Genomic DNA, 15,787 nt, shown 5'->3' on the forward strand with positions numbered 1-15,787 from the left:
CTTTTTGAGGGGCTTTGTTTGGGCCACTGCCAGCGGCCGTTTCTGGAAATGGCTGTAGGTGGTGTTGAGAATGAGCATTGAGACGGTGCCCGCTTTTCCTCCAGGTATTTGAGTTGTTTTGGCGCCTGCCTCTGCCGTGCCCAGAGAATCAGGGCAGGCTTGCCACCGGAGAGCCCCGTCCTGGGGTATGAGCTCCCAAGTCTGTTTTAAAGACGCTCAAGAATCCTCTGAGTTTCATCTAGGGACACGTTAGGAATGTCCAGACTGTGGGTGTAGATTACCTGCCACTTCCAGGAGCCCAGAGGGCCAAGAGAGACATTGCCCCCACCTCTCCTCGGAAATACTTTATCTGTGGCCACACTCTGTCTCTTGAGAATTTGGATACACTCTCTAGCTTTAGGGGATGTGACCATGAAGAGACTCTCTTAGGGAAACCAATAGTCCCCATCATCACCATGGAGGCTCCCCCTGCCTTTGAAATTCCCCCACTTGGGAGCTTGTATATACTTCATTCACTTTTCTTTATTGCTGTGAATAGTCTGTGTGCACAGTGGGCAATTCTGACTTCTTCCATCTAGTGGAAATGAGTGAAATCATGGTCGTAGTGATGTTGTTTGGGCGAGTGCAGTAGTAATTGATTTGACCCACTCACACTTGGAGCTAATTAAGGTTTGCCCTGCCTGCAGCCTCCCCCACAAATAATGAACAGCAGAAAGGCTGGACGGGGACACCTGTCAATCCTGCCCCCAGCCATGGTGACACACAGCAGCACTGCAGATACCCAGGCAGACGGCCATCCTGGAGAGGCTGGCAAGGAGATTGTGGCTGCGAAGGAAGTTTCTGGAGCAAGAGAGAGCTCGCTCTTGGGAGTCAGGACCTCCGGGGAGAGCAGAGGGTTCCGACGGTTTCCTTTATGAGTCAGTCTCTCCCTCCCTTTTAAACGGTGGGAACCCTCCCCAAAACCTTACCCCAGACACATTTTCCTGTGCCCCTCAGAGAGGCATGTGATGTGGAAGGAAAATAACAGGATATAAAACACATCAGGCAGAAAATTTCTTATACTTCAGCTTCAGTGAATTGTTGTCTATGTTAATAGGAAAGTTGAACCTCGGGCTAAAGAAAGGAATTGTGTGGATGGCTGCCTTGACTGAGACAATATGGGCAGCGGGGCATTCCTGCTTCCCCAGAACAAGGGCAGGCTTCCCAATGGCACCCCTTATTTGCTGTCTCTTCGTGAGGGTGGGCACCAGTGGGTTGATGTGGGAAACAGTTCTGGTGCACGTGTTTAAGTTTTAGATACACTGAGGATTTTGAGAATCATTATTACGTTACATAGCAACAAAGAAACAGATTGATATAATCTGTGTGAAATAAATTGCTGAGGAGAGGGATTGTAGGGAAGAAATTGCTTAGTTAGGCACCTGGGAAGCTCAAATCATTTAGTTTAAACTGTAAGTAGAGTTGCCTTCCCAGCTGGAACTGGTGATTCCTGATTTCAGAAGGCTCGTCAGACCCCCACACCCAAGCCTTTTAACGCAGAGGAAGTTTTTCCTTCATGAATACATACAAGATACCAAACTGAAGAAATCTTTTCTTTGCTCCAACCCCTGCTCCCCCCGCCCCCCGAAGCTATTAATAGTCATTCAAATGGCACTGCACTCTTTCCAAGCTTTCCTAAGCTAAATATGGCTCCAACAGGTCTGGGAACTATCGAATGCAATGTACTCTGAAATTCCACCAGCTGTTTACATGCCTGATGCCTAATGCCATATGCCTGGAGCTTGCTGAGAACTCTCTCGGCTGCCTCTGTCCTGGGTTACTATTGCTGACCAGCAGGGTGTAGGCGCTGCTTTTGTTTGAGCTTTGTAGCCGCAAGGTCTGATGGCTGTTGTGAACAGCAGCTGACTTCAGCACTCTGGCCAGCTTCCTCAAACTTGTTAGGGGCTTGCATTTTGTCAACTTTTCTTTGCCATTTCAGTCCTTCAAGCAGCCGAATCACAGAACGGAAACAAACCACCTACATTGCAAAGTTCCTTCCCTTTAAAATGAGTTTCTGGATTGCAGGGATGATTTTTGATTGTCTTAGTGTGCCTCATGCTGTAGACCACATCGTTGGAGCTCTGGGAGACTCCGAGCAGAGAAAGACCTTGGTGATCCCCCCTGGCCCGATCTACAGGATTCAGGAATGAGGCTTGCAGAGGTGGCTTGCCCAAGGTCACAACACTAGAGGGTGGTTGAGCTGGGCCAGGACCCAGACAAGCGCTTGTCTCTCCGTCTAGTGAGGCCTCTGGGAAGGATAGGTGAAAACTATAAATAGCTGTTTAAGATACTCTAAGTAAAAGTCAGTGGTGTTATCTGGAATTTCTACTGAAGAGGAAATACAGCAGCAAAGGTAGACTCATCAGATGGTGAAAGTGTCATCCCCTTTGAAATGTATACTGGTGAGAGGAGGGGAAGGATGTGCTTTCCTATTTTTACTCTGGTACTTCATTCATCCTTGTCTTAAACTTAAGAAATGAAATGCATCAAGGGACACATATGCATAGAAACAGCACGTGAGCCATTTTGGATGGCAATTCCAGCACTCTTTTCATGGACTGGCTAATTTTTTCTCTGATACCTCCGTGTTTGAAAAGTTGTATTGACAGTCACACAGAGTGTACTAAAATAACCTAAAAGGTCTCGAACCTCCCCTTTACCTCTTTAGAACTCTCTGAATTTGGAGATAGCTAGCAAACGGCAACTGTAGCCTAGCAAAGATGGCACAGCGCCACAAGGGGCAAATGGAGTCAACTTCCATCCATGCCACTCTCATCAGGGTTGGCTGTGTTCCATCCAGCAGCTCACAGTCAGGAGACCTCCCCTCCTCAGTCCCTCCCATTTCTTTCTTCCGCAAGGAAAGAACATTGTGGGTGGGCGTGTGTGTGTGTATGTGTGTGCATGTGTGTGTGCATGTTTCTTCTGTGCATAGCAGCATAAAGTTAGGAGATGATGACTCCAGAATCATCACACCCGCTGTGCAGGTCATAGGACCGCACACCCGAGGCTGGGAGTCTAAGTGGTAGATGCTTCCTCTCCATGCGCAGACAGGGCTCCCATTATTTGCTAATGCCTGCGACGTGCTCAGGGAAGGCAAAATCTATTCCAGAGGTTTATTTTCCCTCTGTTGAATTGATTCTAATCTACAGTGCTGACCCTGCTTTTGGCTCCTATGAGGCAAACTATAAAAATTCTCAAATAAAAGACAGAGGCTTACTCTGCAAATACACCTGTGTGAATGACGTGCTAAACATTCAGCGGAAACCAAATTAGGATCGACTCTTACATTTTTCCCTCTTTTGTGGCTGGAATGAGTTCCCCTGGGAAAGAAAATAGCCCAAGTGAGAAACTTATGCCAACCACATTACCATGCCCCTACACTGTTACCTGCTGGCCCAAATCAGTTCTCTGGGTCTGCAGAGGGCTGAGACAGGAAGCATTATTAAGCAGTATAATTTCAAACACTTTACTTAGTGCCACAGTGTGTCTGCAGTATCTATAACTACTTCTGCTCTGTCAAGGAATACAGACTGGCAGGAAGCAGATAAGCGTAATTGTTTTCCAATAACTCCCCAAGCCTCTTGGAATATATATATATATATATGTATCTGAATCTCTCAGAGGAGAGAGTTTTCTCTCTTCTTTGGCCATTTTAGCCTGTTTTCCAGGACCTTGCCTAGCAGTGGCTCCATTTTTCCCCTGATGCATCCAACTTCCCTCCCTGCACTCCTCCTCCCCGACTGCTGCCTCAGGAATAGGTGACCCTGCTGGCCATACTGTGAATGCTGTTCTTTCAGCTGTGACCAATTTGGGGGTGCAGCTAAGAGTGAAGTGCTGTCAGGGCTGAAAAGGATGCACCTCATTCTACATTTGGATGCAGTGAGGAGCGGGGCAGCCACCAGCTTGGATCCTAACTTACATTGAGTGGTGCAACCTTTCTGACGGGGCCTGCCAAGCTATCAGTAATTAGCCAGCCTAGACAATGTAGCATGACTAATTATTGCTGTGTCAAAGCAATTCAGGACAAGAAAAACATATCTAAATGAGAATGTTTAGATGTGGTGAGAAAAGAGCTCTCACCACAGTTTGAAACGTATAAAAAGTTGAGTTCTTTGCAGGGGAGCCAACGGGGGCATTGAGGGAAGGGCAAAATTCACCCCAGACAGCTACTGCTTGATCTTCCCAAACAGTTCACACTTTACCTCCAAACCTGCAGTTCTAAGCTCCTCCCACTAAAATAATCATCCCATCCTCAAAGCAGACAAACTCCAGCATCCCATCGGTTCTGGAGGGATTTGATGCAGACCTTTAAATGCACCAACAGAGAGGTAAGCCAAGCTCTTAGGAGGGACAAAGCTGGATTTCTATCTTCAGTGCTCTTGGGGGATGTTTGCTCTTCATGAATGTTTAAACAAGATCATTTCCATGTGATTTCTTAATGTATAAATTCCTGCAAAATAGGACCAGCTTCTATAGGTAGCGAATGTGTAGGTCATATAATTCCTTGTACAGATGTGAATGGATGCAGACTCTTTCCTAAGTTGCCTTGTAAGCCAAATAAAAGTCTGTCTCTACTGTCTCTCTTGCTCTTCCCTTGGGAAAGGAGGCTTTCTGCAATGTCAGTCCAGGTGACTCACGGTGCAGTGGGAAAACACAAAAGATGCCGTTTCCAGCCAAGGAAAAAAAACCCTGTTCATTACTCACACCGTGATTTTCATCTTCAAAGCACTCACCAAGTACTAATTTATCCATCGCAGCCTTTATGCAGGGACTGCAATGTCATTTAATTAGAAAAGTTGGGTGGTCGAGTGGCTTAAACAATGACTGACGGCCAAATGGATGTGTATTTTAATTCTGCTCATTCATTCGATCTCTCCTGTCTAAATGAACTCAGTCCATTAAATCCATTTAAAAAAAAAGTCATAAAAGCATAAGCTTTGTTTGCAAAGCAGCCACAGAATTTGAATGGAACTGCTGTTTAGAGATTCATCTTCAGAAAAAATGAACTTTTCTCCAATTTAAATAATCACTCACTCTCCAGATTTGCAATTCACTCTCATAGAAGGGCAGAGGAATTGTAGATTCTCCTAATTCCCCCATCATTTCAGTTACACCTATTTGAAGGTCAGTGTACTTACCTGAAAGTATCTTTAAATATCCGCTTTTTAGACAAGCTGTGGTAATCGTCCCTTTCAAACATAAGAATAATTCTTACCCTGAGAGCAAGTTATACCTACAGCCAACTACTGATAGTGGCAGGTGGAACATCAGCATTTGTTTCTCTGCACCAATCTTCCTTTTGACTTAATTCCCTCCCCTATGGATATTCTTACCTTTCTGTGCCCTTCCCCTTCCACTTAACAGGACCAAAATAGAGGTTTTTATCCCCTCCCCACCTTCCAGGAAAACATCCACCCAAACCAATTAATGACCACCACATTTCTAGGTAGCTATTACAAATAACAGAAATCAGGTAGAAGTGCACCTTCTTTCTCTGAGGTTGCACTGTGGCTTAATAAGGGCTTGATCTCAGCCTAAAGAAAGGGGGTTGGGGAGCTGCCCTGCTGTTCTGAGGCCTAGCCACTGGGGAGACAAATGAGAATTCTTGGCTTCCAGACTCATTCATCCTCACATGCAATATAAGGCCATATACTAGTGACTGCTGCCCCCAGATGGGGAGGACTGAGTTCCACATGGAGTTTGTGAAGGATCTCACATGCCATGCATATCAGCATTTTCAAGGTTTGAGAACTCCTGTCCCCTTCCCTCATTATCCTCTCAAAACCCTGTGCCTCTGTCCTTCCTTTCTTCCTTTTTCCCTCCTTCCCTACCCACCCTCCCAACACATACACACAAAGAGAAAGACTGGAAACAGTGAGGTTTTCCCCCATCAGAAGTAGAGAAATAGTTGGTGGGGCAGAGAGGGAGGGCTGGAAACTAGCAGCACAAGCTGGACTAGATGACAAATGCAGCCAGATGGTTGGAGAAGATGGGAACAGAGATCCAATATTGTGTGACTACAAGGAAAGAGTCGAACTGAGTGTCCCCAAGGTGGGAAGGGTAAGTGAGGAAGAGAAGATGAAGAGGCCAGAACATAAGTAGATAAGGAAAAAAGGAAAATAGCAGACTGTTTAAATGTGAAAAAGGGCTGCAGTGAAAGAAGGGAGGAAATTGCAGAGGAGGAAAAAAGAATGAGAATTACAAGTGGCAATGACAAGGAACTAGGTTAGGAACCCTATCTCCAGTCAGCGTTATTAACTCCAACTTCCATGAATCTGAGCTCTTTCCCTGTAGCATTCTCTAATCCTAAGCGGTGATAGAATATTTACTTTCGTACAAAAGCTCATTTTAACTAACACAATGATTTTGGAAAGAGAAAAAGACCCGCGGCCCAGAGTGAATCCAACAAGACTTTTATTTTTTTCGCACTGACACTGGGCACCAATGTGAGAATGAATTACTATGGCTCCCCCTCATGTAGGACCAATAGACCTTAGAATTTATTTGTAGTACAACCTCCAACTACAAACAAAATCAACAGCTGAGAATTACAAACACTGGGGAGTCCCATGCTGAGAGATGGATTGCCTTAGAGCTAATGCAGGCTGGTAACACCCAGAGGCGATTAGCAGGCTTTTTTTTTTTTTTTTTTTTTTAACTTTCCAAATCTTTAGGGTGAAAGAGCAAGGACTTGAAGCAGTAAATGATATTTACACAAAACTTTTTTAATGCCGATGACCTAAGGTTGCATTAGAAACACACTTGGCAACTACACAAACTAAATAGTGACAACAAAAAGGCCATGGTTACTTTACCCTTTAGCTCCAGTCTTTGACAATCTGTAACCATTATGTACATTTCTGGCTGAAAAAAAACAGTGTTTTACCATATTTTTGCCCTCCAGAACCCTTCTGTACCTTCAAAATTCCTAGGAAGTTGAATTTACAGCTTTAATAAACTCCTCTGGTACCCATCAATTAGATGCTACTTGACAATAAAACCACCCTCAAGCTCTTTCATCTTTCAAATCCTGGTGTTAAAAGTAGAGACTAGAGAACCCAAACCAGAGACACACACCAAAGCAAAGACATTTCCCCCTAGTTAAGTTAAATCAATGCCCTTCCAATGGCATCCTTTGGAAAGGTACAGTTAAAAATACAGATGAAATCTGGGTGCAGTGGCTCATTCCTGTAATCCCAGCACTTTGGGAGGCCGAGGCAGGTGGATCATGAGGTCAAGAGATCGAGACCATCCTGGCGAACATAGTGAAAACTGATCTCTGCTAAAAATACAAAAATTAGCTGGGTGTGGTGGCGTGCACCTGTAGTCCCAGCTACTTGGGAGGCTGAGGCAGGAGAATCACTTGGACCCGGAGGCAGAGGTTGCAGTGAGCTGAGATTGTGCCACTGCACTCCAGCCTAGAGACACAGTGAGACTCCGTCTCAAAAAAAAAAAAAAAAAAAAAGATGAAAAGATTTCTCATGTACACTCATTATATGAAAGAACCATGTTACATTAAGAATTATACTGTGTTGAAATATTCTCAGCTGTCAATAAAAACATCTATAACATCCCAGCTACATAAAGTATTTACAAAAACACCTTCTAGAAATTGGTAAAGATTGTGAAGTCTGCCAAACAAGGCATGGTGGTGCCACAAGTCCAGAAAGAATGCCACCCATGGGGTCTCAGAATCAGCTGTAATGGCAGTGCTCTCACTCACTCTCCTAGCCTTGAACAACACCTGCTTCTCAAATACAGACCTTCCTTCTCGCAGGAAGGGGCCCTTACCTCTCAGGCTCCATGACTGAGTTAGTCTTGCTGTCACTTCATACATGAGAAATGCAATAGCTCTCGAGACATTCTGTATCCATGGTGCATATCTCCTGGGAGCATGCCAAGCCACCCAAGCCCTAGTAATACCCCCAAGTTAGAGTCATCTCCATAACGAAGTGTGGGGCTCATGCACCCTCTGCATTGGCCACCCACATGAAGAACAGCTTTCTTCAGCTGCACTAAAAATGATGCATAGATATAGATTTCCAAAAGCTATAGCAGCAAGATCACAGAAAGCTTACATGAACTTCAGAATCTGACTTCTCTCTCTTCCTTGGGGCTAGATCCTCCAAAGTGATCAGATTCTAATATGAATTTCCAAAATGATCATGTTTCTTCAAGAAATGTCTCTTCTAGGGCCCCTACTCGCCTTGCATTGCCCAGCCTTTTATTAGGCCATGAGGATTCTGGGAAAAATGCAAATTGTCTAGGAAATGCTCCTTTTTGCAGAAATAGTTTTTTGAAAATTATATATGGGACAGAAACTGATATAATCTATGAGAACAGCCAGAATAACCAAAGACATTTTTTTTTTATTGATGAGGATCTAGAACAAGGCAATTGTTTCATACCAACCCGGTGCCATTTCACAATATGTTTGGCACCGCCAAACTCAGTCTAAATCTCAGAGGAAAAGTCATTAGAAGAAAAATGATTAAAACAAGCTCTGCAAAACAAAGCTATTTCTGTCCCTAGAGATGGTCCACTGTAAATGAACTGACATGTACATAAAGAATACTCTGCCTGTCAACACATACGCTTTTCTCTAAGAGTTATTAAAATAAGATCAATATTATTAGTGAAGCAATAAATGAAACATTTACCAAGAGAGAAAGGCAGTAAAGGACATGGAGATATGGGGGTAGGGTGCTATTTTAGGCTAGATGGTCAGGGAAGGCCTCTGATGAAGTGACATCTGAGAGACCCCAGTGGAGTAAAAGGGAGCAAGACCTAGGATCATCTAGGGGAGTGAGTTCCCAGAAAAGGCAACAGCCAAAACCCTAAAGTAGAAAGAAGCATATTTAGTTTGTTAGATCAGTAAACTATGGTTCACCACCTGATTTTACAAATAAAGTTTTACTGGCACATTCACTTACTTATATATTGTCTATGGATGCTTTTGCTCTACAATGGCGAAGTTGAGTAATTGCAACAGAGACAGTTTGGTCAACAAAGCCTATTTACCAACTGGCCCTTTACAGAAAGTCTGCCAAACCAAGGAGGTGAATGTAACCTGGAAAGAGAGGCAGGGGCCAGATCACTTTGGGCCTGGTAGGATAAAACCACCTAAACAACCACCTACCTACTGAAAAACAAACACATCCCCAAGAGATTAAGAGTGCAGCTATTATTTACAAATTGAGGTCCAAAGGTTTCTTTTCGCTGCCTCATTCTAGGGTACCTGTCTGACCTCTGCTTTATTTCTGGTCCCCAGGGTTCTCAGCCTTTTTTTCCATGTGACAGGGATGTCCACATCTGAGAGGGTTCCAGGGACATATCCACAATAAGCCCAAACAAATGAGATTTAAGAAAATTGTAAAATGAACGTTCACAAATAATAATTATATGCTACAAGTTATTTTGATACAAATGTGATATTTTAAACTATATCATAAGACACAATGAAACTACTGCTATACACTGTTTTCTAGTATTTTTTTTATTCAAGTAGAATTCCCCAGAAATGAAATGTGTTCAAAGACCTTGCTATGCGAAGTGTGGTCCAAAGATCAGCGGCATCAGCATCACCTGCGAGGTGGTTAGAAATGCAGAATCTCAGGCCTTGACCCAGACCTATTTAATCAGAATCCACATGTTCACGAGATCCCCAGGGGATTTGGTGATTAAAGTGTGAGATCCGGCTTTAATAGGGATTGGCTTCTAATTACTCTTTTCTAAGAGACGGAAATATAGAATTTTAAATTTCAAAGAGGTTAGCCTGGTTTGTATTATTCATGCTAGTGACAACTGAATACAACTGAAATGCTTAATAATAGGGGATTGGCTAAATAAAGGCTGGTACATTTATCCATACAGAAATTTTATGCAGCTGTCAAAATCAATACTGTAGGAGAATAACATGAGAATGTATTCAGAGTTAATCACTAAGTGAAAAAAATCAATTGTAGGTAGGACCAAGACTAAAACAAATGTAGAGATAGGACTAAAGAACAGAATACAAATGTTATAAACCTGAATATGGTATAACTAATAAAATGAGGGAAGGAAGAGAGGAGGCATAAAACGCAGTGGTGGTATGTTGATTTCATTATCTATCAGGTCAAAATATATCATTTAAGGCTGATAACTCAAGTAGTAGGTTGTAATTATATTTAAAGATACAAAGTCAATCAATTAGTCAATAAATCAGTAGAACTGGGGGTTGGAAGACGGAGAAAAGTAGGAAGGAGGTGGAAATATAAATTACACTTATTTTTTACAGGATGTTAATAAACATTACCTAAAAATATCAATTTTTAAGTAATCAATATAAAGTTAAAAATATGAACTTGAAACAGAAATGTAAACTTTCTAGATTATTGAAAGAAACACACATACACACAAACAAAACAAGCAAACACAAAAAACCCAGAGACTGTATGGTAAAAGAAGCTACCTAAACAGAATCATACAAAATGTGATGAGATAAGCAAGACTTTCATAAACACAAATAAGTTAAACTCACCTATTAAAAGAAAATATTCTCATAATAGATTATAAAAGAAAACCCAACTAGTCTTTACATACAAGCAGCATACCTAATAAAAATAATTCAAGCTGTAAACAAAACTATGGGCAGAGGCACATGAGGCAAATGCAAACAAAAACTAAGCAAGGCTTCTAGCCTTAATATCAGATAAGAATAAATTCAGGGCAAAATGCAATAAAGAAAACAAAGAGGGCTTTGCATAATGATAAAGGGAGCAATCTATAATGAAGATCTTAAAAATATGCTTTTAATACATTTCAAAATCTGAAGTGCTAAAAAATACTATAATCTCATGAAAATCTCTGATAAAAACCATAAATACAACTATTAACAAACAGAATCTATGGGCACATCAAAAAACAGTACATCACAATCAAGGGTGGTTTATTCCCGGAATAAAAGGATGGTTCAATAAATAAATCTGTAATATTAATTGATTATATTAGTTGATCAAAAAGAAAAACCATAAGATTAATGTCCACTACATTGAAAGGAGATTTTATGAAATTCTACATCCATTCTTAATTTAAGAAAAACTTTTTAATAACATAAGTACAGATGAGTAATTTCTTTTTTGTTTGTTTGTTTGAGACAGAGCCTCGTTCTGTCGCTCAGGCTGGAGTGCAGTGGCATGATCTCGGCTCACTGCAACCTCCACCTCCCAGGTTCAAGTGATTCCCACGCCTCAGCCTCCCAATAGCTGGGATTACAGGCACCCACCACCACACCTGGCTAATTTTTGTATTTTTAGTAGAGACGGGGTTTCTCCATGTTTGCCAAGCTGGTCTCAAACTACTGGCCTTCAGTGATCTGCCTGCCTTGGCCTCCCAAAGTGGTGAGATTACAGGCGTGAGCCACTGCATCTGGCCCAGATGAGTAATTTCTTAAGATATCTGTATATCTATCTGTCTAGTCACCTACCCCAAAGCCAGGATCATGCTTAGTGGGAAATACTGGCACATGCTTATTAAAGTCAAGAGCAAAACAAAGATATCATTGATTACTATTCTGATTTAACATTTTTCCGGGTGCTTTAGCCAATGTAATGGACAAAGAGAAAAAAATAAGAGGCACAAAAATTGGGAAAAGAGGCCGGGCACAGTGGCTCATGCCTGTAATCCCAGCACTTCGGGAGGCCAAGAGGGGAGGATCACTTGAGGCCATGAGTTCAAGACTAGCCTGGCCAACAAGGCAAAGCCCCGTCTTTACTAAAAATACAAAAAATTAGCCAGGCATGGCGGCGCACACTTGTAGTCCCAGCTACTCGGGAGGCTGAGGTGAGAGAGTTGCTTGAACCCAGGAGGCAGAGGTTGCAGTGAGCCAAGATTGCTCCACTGCACTCCAGCCTGGGTGACAAGAGTAAGACCCTGTCTCAAAAAACAAAACAAACCCCACAGGTAAAATAGGAACTAAATTTTACATTATTTGAAAAGGAAATAATTAGCTATGTGGCAAATCCAGGCAAATCAACTGAAAAATCATTATAATTAGTAAAAGAATTTGGTAAAGGACTGGTACAAAATTAATATAGCAAAATCAATAGTTTTCATACACACATACACAACAACAAGTTGGAGGAAATAATAGAAGAAAAGATTTACTGAACTTAATAGCAAAAGATAAAATGACCAAGAATAAACAGGGAATAGTAAGATCAATACAAAGGAAACTTGAAAATGCAACTGAGGGGCAGTAAAAGAGGCTTAAACAAATGGTAGCATACCATATTCTTGAATAGTAAAACAATAACTTATAGGTGCTTCTTCTCCTTATCTGTAAATTTAATGTGAGACCAATAAAAATATCAAGAGAAATTTTGGGGACCTGGTCAAGTTAATTCTAAAGAACATAGGGAGAAAATAAACATGTTAAGTATAAGTTTTAAAAAAGAAAGCAAAAATAAGAGTAATAAAGAGGTGTCTAGCCCATTCAGGTTTTAAAACACACCAAAGAGCTACAATAATAAAAAGTGAAAAAGCTGTCAGATCAAAAGAACAGACCAGAAAGCCCAAAATAGATACAAATACACAAGAAATATGGTATATGATACAGATGGGTTTTAAATTAGCAGGAAAGAGATGGGTTATTTAATAAATGAACCTGAGGGAACTAGTTAGATGCCTGAATAAATAAAGCTGGATCCCTATCGGTAGCCCCACTCCAAAATAAATACCATAGATAAAAAACTTAAATATAGAAAATGAAAGCAGTGGGTAAACATGGAAATTTTTTTGCCATATGACAAAAACCCAGGTCATAAAATGCATAAATTTGACAACAAAAAATGTCCACACAGAAACAAAAACGGCAAGTTTGAACAAATTGAGCAAAAATATTTGAAACGCATAATTCAAAGAGCCAATTTTCTTCATTTACGAAGAGTTCCTAAATGAAATTTTAAAATTCCCAAGAACTCAACAGAAATCATGCAAAAGCTAAAACAATTCACAGATAAATACAAATGGCTCATAAATTTATAGAAAGATGTTCATCCATAATAAGAAATTTAAATTAAAACTATGAGGTGTCATTTCACTTCTCAGATATTGGCAAAGTACAGAAAGTTGGAAAACAAACTGTGTTGGTGAGGATATGAGGAAACTGGCATTTTCATACATTGCTGGTAGGAATGTAAATGAGAATCACGTCTACGCAGGGCAACATCTATCAACATTTTCAGTCAAATATCCTTTTGCCAGCAAATCTAATTCTAAGAAATTATCCCAGAGAAGTATTCCCATATATTGAAATGACATATGTGCAAGGATATTTGTTGTACATTGTTTGCAACAACAAAAGATTAGAAACTACCTAAATATACATTCATGGAGACTTGTTGAGTTATAATCTATCCATTGTATGGATAATGTATCCATACAATGGTACACTCTGTAGCTGTGAAAAAGGAGGAAGCAGCTCTATTTGTGCTGATGTAATTATTAAGAAATATTGTTTGCTCAAAAAGCAAGAGACACCCAATATTCCTTTCTGGAATTGCTTCTCCTCAATTCCGTTTATTTGTTCCTTAACATCCAAGTCTTCAGACTGTATCCAAGCTTGTTATTCTCCTTCATGATTATCACCTTTCTCCCAGGTGGTTTTCTCTGACCAAAATGCTACTTTTTACCCCCACCTTCTTTTTTGGGGGAGTACCTAGTCCTCCTTTAAACTCAGCACAGTGTCACTGCCTCCAGGAAGCCTTTCCTGACCTGTGATTTAAGATCCTCTTTTGATGCCGTGGTCCTCGTTCAGACGACATACTCTCAGTGTGGCTTACCACACTGCCCTGTAACTGTCTGGTTACTGGCTACCTCCCCCATTTGACTGTGAGCTCCTTGAGAAAAGGAACCTTGTCTGCCTTATGTCTGTATGAGCTAAGCCCAGCACCAGGACTGGCAAAGTTTAGATGCTCTGTAAATGGATAGATGGATGGATGAATGACATAGATAATCTACTCCCCACCATAGCGTGGATGATCTTTTAGAATGAAAATTGGGGGCCTGCTGCAGTGGCTCATGCATGTAATCCCAACACTTTGAGAAGCCGAGGTGGGCAGATCACCTGAGGCCAGGAGTTTGAGACCAGGCAGGCCAGCATATAGTGAAACCCCATCTCTACTAAAAATACAAAAATTAGCTGGGTGTTGTGGCACATGCCTGTAGTCCCAGCTACGTGGGAAGCTGAGGCAGGAGAATTGCTTGAACCTGGGAGGCAGATTGTGCTACTGCACTCAGCCTGGGTGACAGAGCGAGACTCTGTCTCTCAAAAAAAAAAAAAAAAAAAGTAAATTAGATCATATCACTCCCTTACACAAAAACTTCAAATGCACATAAATAAAACTCAAACTCCTAAAAAAGAAAAAGAAAGCAAGGGAAAGGATAGCGTGTTTAGGATGGTGTCATTTGCAGGCTTGAGAAAGAACAAACATGGCAGGGTGGAGGGTGATGTCCTCACAATACACCCCATGTGCCTCTTGGCTTCTAAAATATATGCAAAGAAGTACAACAATATTTGATTCCTTCCTGTATTTCCAAAATGTTCTAAAATGAGCATGTACTTCTCGTTGTAATCATTTAGAGAAAACCTCAAAAATAAAGGACTTTTAATTTCCACGTAGTCTTTGGAGTTAGTTCCTCATTGTTTTAAAGCTATGCTTCTTCTTCTCTTGCTTTGGTGTTCCAAATGAACAGTTTGAAAAATAGCAAGCCTCATTGCTCCCTTTAAAAATGCACACCCATTTTCTTTGCTTGGATCTAATAATCACTAAATTTTCTTCCTATTTTAACATTTATGGTTTATGTCAGCGGCTCTTAATCTTTATTGTGTCAGAGATCACACCCGGGAGGTTGTTAAAATGCAGATTCTCAGGACTCTGCCCCCAGACATTCTGAGTCAGTGGGGGCCCTGGAATCTGCATTTTAACATTACTACAGGAGATTCCTATGCAGGTGGGTGGTCTATAGACCATACTTTTCCAAACGTTCACCCATGACTTGTTGAGGAAGGAATATTTTTCACATAGAAGTGAAAATCCTATATAGTATATAGAATTTAGGACTGCAAGTGATCTCTCGCACACACACAAACACACACACACACACACACCTTACACCTTTATAAACATTCACATTATGTCCTGTACTTTATAATACAGTTTGTGTGCACTCATCTTGTCTTCTCTCTCAGCTTTTTGAGAATGGGATCCAAGTCTTTATGTAGCTTAGTGCTCCAAAGTTGTGAAATAAAAGTATGTGTGATAGAAACCAAAGCAGTCTGTTCAAAAGTTACTTTCTTTGGCTTAGGGAGTTGGTTTTCTCTGCCAACTATGTAAATTCTTAATCATTCCACCTCTCCTTCCCGCAAAGCTTAGCTATGTGCAAGCAACTGTAACACTGCCTGCTAAATCTAGAGAGGGGCTGCTGCTTTATTTTAAAATACATATATAAATCACTTCTGGTAGCTTTCTACGCCTTTCCCAGGACCTCTGATGAGCCCTTTCCTCTGTGAATTTTTTTTTTTTTTTTTTTTTGATACGGAGTCTTGCTCTGTCACCCAGGCTGGAGTGCAGTGGCGCAATCTCGGCTCACTGCAAGCTCCGCCTCCCAGGTTCACGCCATTCTCCTGCCTCAGCCTCTCCGAGTAGCTGGGACTACAGGCGCCCGCCACCACGCCCGGCTAATTTTTTTGTATTTTTAGTAGAGA

General features: G+C 41.4%; 1 protein-coding gene across 1 annotated transcript in view; it reads left to right on the top strand.

Annotated features, from left to right (window-relative positions):
* The window catches only part of GLP1R (glucagon like peptide 1 receptor), a 55,589-nt gene extending 54,857 nt beyond the window's left edge, over positions 1–732 (top strand). The window contains exon 17 of the mRNA XM_058432178.1: positions 105–732. The gene's annotated coding sequence lies outside the window, so the exon portion shown is untranslated. The remainder of the gene's footprint in view (positions 1–104) is intronic.
* Positions 733–15,787: the final 15,055 nt, after the last annotated feature.

The sequence above is a fragment of the Hylobates moloch genome, unplaced genomic scaffold (assembly GCF_009828535.3).
Source record: "Hylobates moloch isolate HMO894 unplaced genomic scaffold, HMol_V3 SCAFFOLD_20, whole genome shotgun sequence".
Lineage (NCBI taxonomy): Eukaryota > Metazoa > Chordata > Mammalia > Primates > Hylobatidae > Hylobates > Hylobates moloch.